Source organism: Podarcis vaucheri, assembly GCF_965113315.1.
Source record: "Podarcis vaucheri genome assembly, chromosome: 5".
NCBI lineage: Eukaryota > Metazoa > Chordata > Lepidosauria > Squamata > Lacertidae > Podarcis > Podarcis vaucheri.
Genome location: NC_138763.1, coordinates 35,460,650 through 35,465,926, shown reverse-complemented (window position 1 = coordinate 35,465,926; position 5,277 = coordinate 35,460,650). Strand labels below are relative to the sequence as shown.

The 5,277-nt window shown below is 42.0% G+C and overlaps 1 long non-coding RNA gene across 1 annotated transcript; it reads right to left on the bottom strand.

The window, feature by feature from the left end:
* Positions 1-644: 644 nt before the first annotated feature.
* Positions 645-4,392, bottom strand: LOC309532562. The gene is made up of 2 exons (XR_014219935.1): positions 3,787-4,392; positions 645-1,837 (listed from the first exon to the last, which is right to left on the bottom strand). It is a non-coding gene; the product is annotated as an uncharacterized lncRNA (long non-coding RNA).
* Between the last annotated feature and the right edge of the window lie 885 nt (positions 4,393-5,277).

Below are 5,277 nucleotides of genomic sequence, written 5' to 3'. Positions count from 1 at the left end.
TGAGAAACTAATTTGCACATAGTGAACCAATAAGTGAACTAAATCACAATTTTCCTACAGACTTCACTCTTCTCTGATTTTGCGATGCAGTTCTCCAACCAGTGTGTACAAAAGTGCATGAATTAGGGGAATGTTTGTACAGTATAAAATGCATATATGGAAATAACATGCAAACATGCATTATAGTAAGGGGAAATGCTTTCAGGCATGTGTATGTTAGTCAAACCTGCATACAAATATATGTAGATTGGCAGACATTCACACTAAAATGTGAATTTTCATGAGGATTTAAAAAAATCACAAATTGCTACAGATATGTGGAGGACTGAATTTAAGATTGGAAGAATGAGAAACTGAGAGAAGCAACATTGACAGATCCTTCCATCCCTACCCAAGATACTATATCCAAACAAGACACCTCCAGTTTTCCTTAACTGGAGATACACAAGTGCCATTGATGATGAAGACTAAACTGAGAAGTCCAACTTGTTCTATATTTTCCATGCCATCCTGGTATTGCGATAGGAATTAGAGACATAGCACTGGATTTGTTGCTGAGGCCCGTTTTTGAGCTTATAATGAGAATACCCTTGGGTAGTATTATAGAGGCCAAGAAAAGTTGAAGACATGTGAAGGCACTTGGATAGAGCTGAGAAAACAGGCACTTGCTTTATGTAAATCATAAATGCCAAAGAAAGCAGAGATCTGTCAGATAAAAGAGTATCACTATTGTTTTGCAATGATGACAGGTTTAAGTGAAATGCTCCTATTTCTCCCACAGATTTCCCACAAAACCATGGCTCAGTCACCTGAAACTTTGTTCTGTTGAGCTATACTGTGAGGCGATTGCAACTGTGTTTAAAGACTAAACTGGTAACAATATAGACTGTCTGTTCCTCAGCCTGCGTGGCATTTGCCTGTCTTCTGCCTGGAAAAGAAATATGTGAGGAGTACAGAATTTCTTCCTGGCTGTTAAATATGCAGGAATCCTGCTGCTGGCATTCCTCACCAGTGCTTACTATTTTGATTTGCCCACTTGTAATTGGGCCTAAGAGTAATTTGCATGGCCTGGTGTTTCCACCCAAGTACTAATGAGGGAAGCTGACAGCTTTGGGAAACATTAACTGACACACAGGTATTAATCACACAAACTCTAACGAAAGGAAAAGGAAATGGAGCAAATATTTTTGCTAGCTAAGTTTGTTTATGTGAAAACATTGCTCTGTTTGTTTAATGCCTTTATGAAATCTGTAAACTTGGCTTGAGGATAAAGGCCTTCAATGTGATGTTTAGGGTTACAGGCACACAGCCCTGTCACTCAAAGCAAAACTTGCTCACCAGCAGGTAATTTGCCAGATGCATCCAGCTTGCTGTTCATTCAGATTGCCCTCAGCTGAAGTCTGAAGGGGCTGCAGTTCCAAAGAAGCCAGGAGCACAGAACTACTGCAGTTTCATAGCCCCTTTGAAGGACCTTTCGTAGAAATGGGTAAGGAGGCAGCCATGTTTTTTTGCTGCAACAAATGCAACAAGGGGTCTTGCATGTGGCACTTTTATCCAATGCATGCTTGGCACCTGTCTGTTTTGGGAGACGATGGAGGAGTATGCCTTTGGGGGTGAGGTCAAGCCATTGGAGAGTTACAGCGCCTGCTGTGGCTGTAGAGACTGACACAGAAGAGACATGTTTTGTTGCAGTTGGGGCAGATCAAGGCATCCAGTTGTCCTGACGCAGGTGTACCATGGCATTTCTTCTTTCTGCGCTTCTCCCAGTGGTCATTCCTCCTCTGGTCACTGCTTTGCAGACACAACCCGACTGATTGTCTCCTGATGCTGCTGTCATCTGCAAGGGATTCCCATATGGTGGGGTTCATGTTGCCAGCCTTCATGTCATGTTTGCAGATATCTTTGTAACATAGAGCTAGTCTGCCAACAAGTCTGGTGCCCAAGGCCAGCTTCCCATAGAGGACATCTTTGAGGATCCTGCCACCCAATGCATCAGTCATAATAAAACTAGTTAGCCTTTAAGATGCCACTTATCCCACCACCTTCAAGAATATAGATGTGTGAGAAGTAGTGCACCACCTGTTGAATTTCTGCCTAACATGAAGTTGATAAAGATAAAGAAATGTGCTGCTGCTGACCAGCCCAACTGAGGATCTGCAGGCCTGGCATCATCACAAGCAATTTTTAGGTGTGAGGCAAAAATGCCGGGTTCCCCTCCTGCCAGGCCTTTCTTTGGCCTTTAATTTGGAAGGGATTGATATTTGTGGTCTCCTTCAGAAACTTATTATAAATGTGCTTTTTAATGACTATGAATCTGCTTTTAGCTTTAGTTTTATGTTGGCTTTAATTTATGTGCTACTTTTTTGTAAGTATGTTCTATGATTCTATGGTTAAATTTAGTTTTTAAAGTGATTAATAATAATAATAATAATTGTGCACAAGGATGGGTGGTATTCAATTAAATTTTACTCAAAGTGGATCCACTGAATTCAATGAACAATTCAATTCAATGTTAGGTCCATTAATTTCAATAAGGCAATGGACAAGTCTTTTTCCTTCTTTTCCAGTTGCTTTTGCACACTTTCAGTTTTGTACCAGATTTCCAAACTGGAAAGGCCTACCTGAAAGCTGAAGTAATGCCTTTCCAGACGGACTATTCCTGCCAATCTCTCTAGGTTACAGTCATGTAAAGGTATAAAATTCCCAAATGAAGTGTAACCTTCTGAAGCGACTAGATGCTTTGCTCATTAGCTGCTTCTCACAGTTTCTGCATGTAAAGTTTTCACAGCTAAGAACATGCTGACCTTTCTGAAGGTTTGTCCTTAAGACAGAAGATAATATTAAGCTCCTCAGGGCTGCAACCCTCTAACCAGAAGGTCTGAAGTAATCCTATTAAAGTCAAATGATCTCCTTCAAGGTAAGGGCTTAGAAAAACATGCAGACTATCAGTTGTTTTGCTCAGAGATGCAGACACCCTGATTTTTATTTTTATTTTTACAGCTTCCTGGAACTTGTCCTTCCTTTAACAGTGATAATGGCAGCTGGAGACACAAGTGCTTTCATGCCCAAGCCTGGTACTCAGAAGAGTTTCTTCTCTCCTGGATTATGTTAAGGTGGGTTTTTCAAGAGGGTTTAAAGCCACTGCTCTTTACATTACAATCAGGGAATCAAAGGCTTTTCTTAGGAATCTGATGCTTTTGATGCAATATCAAAATGCTCCACCTGCCACACTTGATCCTGACCTTCCTTCCCTCCTTTGCACCAATCTCATCATTCCTTGTGCCTTGTTGTATGCTAATAGGAGAGAGGCAGACATCTCCCTTAGCCATCATATCACAGCTTGTAAAACTCCCCTTCTAAATTCAGCCAGCCCCCTTCTAAACTACTTTCTGTAACCCCACAACCCAGCACCAGTCCTCTGTTCCTCACTTTGCAGAGATCCTTCAGTGTAGTGGTGTGTATGCAACCACCTGTGGGCTGGGGTCGTAATCCCACCCTGGCATTAGAACAGGAAAAGAGGAAGATACCTCTCATCTCCTCCTTCAGCTGGGTCGCAAATTCTGTTTCATTTGTCTGAGGGTCATAGAGTTGGAAGGGACTCTGAGGATCATCTAGTCCAACCTCCTGCAATTCAAGAATATGCAGCTGTCCCATAAGGGGATCTGACCTGCAACCCTGGCATGATCAGCACCACACTTTAAGCAATTGAGCTATCCAGTCAAACACAGTGAAACAGAACAATGTCCTTCTTCCTAAACTACATTGGGATGGTGGGGCTTTACTCACAAGTTCACTTCCAGGCAACATTGAACCCATCTAGATCTTGGCTTCTTCTTCTCGAGAGGCAGCCGCATCCCATGGTTTGAAAACAATTGCATTATACTGAACAGATATATTACTGTCCCATTGGCCAACCAGATGTCAATAGGAAACCTGAAAGGTGAAAGCAAATCCTGACCTCAGCGACACTCTCTCCACCTGTGATTTCAGGTAGCTGGTGTTCAGTGGCATACTGCCTCCAACAGTGGTGGCTAGTAGCTATCCATAGCCTTATCCTCCATGAATTTGTCTAATCCTCTTTTAATGCCGGTTACGTTGCTGTCCACCACAACCTCTTGTAGGAGCAAACGCCAAAGCTTAACCATGCAACTGTGTAAAGTAGTACTTCCTTTTGTCTGCTCTGTATCTTTCAATGTTCAGCTTCCAACATTTACTTAAGCAACATGAAATCCAGAGCAATCGGTCATTGCATACAGAGTCCTCATAATTCTAATATCATATCCTCCTTAACAGCTATTCTATCTCTTTTTACATACGCTTTCATTCTCTCTTCATCTCCTTCCCTCTTTCTCAATCCCTCCCCTAGTCACTCTCTCCTTTCGACAGTTATTTCCCAACCAACACTCTCCACCTGTCACTCACACTACCCAACATTCCATTCTCCACTGTCAATCACTCCTCCGCTTGCTCTTCTGTCACAAGACTACTTTCCTCAAGCCCTGTCATGGCCACATTTGTATTTTTTGTCAATCCTGTAAAAAATAAAATGCTGGAGGCCAGGAATCGAAAAGCAGCTTACAGACTAGTAAACCAAACAGAGAATGAAGAAACTTTGCAACACTTTGTACTTTGATGACAATGACTAACCTCATCTTATTTACTCCTACTTAATCAAGCCTACATCACTGACAAGCATCAAACTGACTGCAATCCACCATATGTGTATCGCAGACCACCAGGGCTTATTGGTTTTGCGACTTGTCTGGGACTTTGAAAACTGATGGTTTGTCAAGCATCATGCAGCCTGGCCACAATATGTTATTTGGTGGTCTGTGGTCAGCTTGAATTACCACTTCTGTAGACTTTGCATCAAATGATTTATCAGCCACTTTAAGTAGTGCACAGAACTGGGTGAGTTGTCTGGATGCAACCTAGCTTAAAAAGGCCCCTCGTTGGGTGGCACTTTCCAAATTGATGAAAAGTAGGACAGATGTTATCCATCACACTCCACTAAGATGCTAATGATACCTTCTCTTTATGTGTGTATTCTCTGAAAACATTGCACACTCTTATTTGTGTGGGTGCTGCAGCCTATGAGGAGTCAAGTTCCGTCTTGTTGACATGACCAACTTCAGCTGTTCCTAAGGCAGAGATCCACCCCTGCTTTAGATCTAATGCAGGCAACTCATTAAAATTAAGTTGCTGTCTCTTGTAACAGTCCATTAGCCAATAATACCCTTACTCAAATTAAATGCAATGGCTTCCAAAGAATAGCAA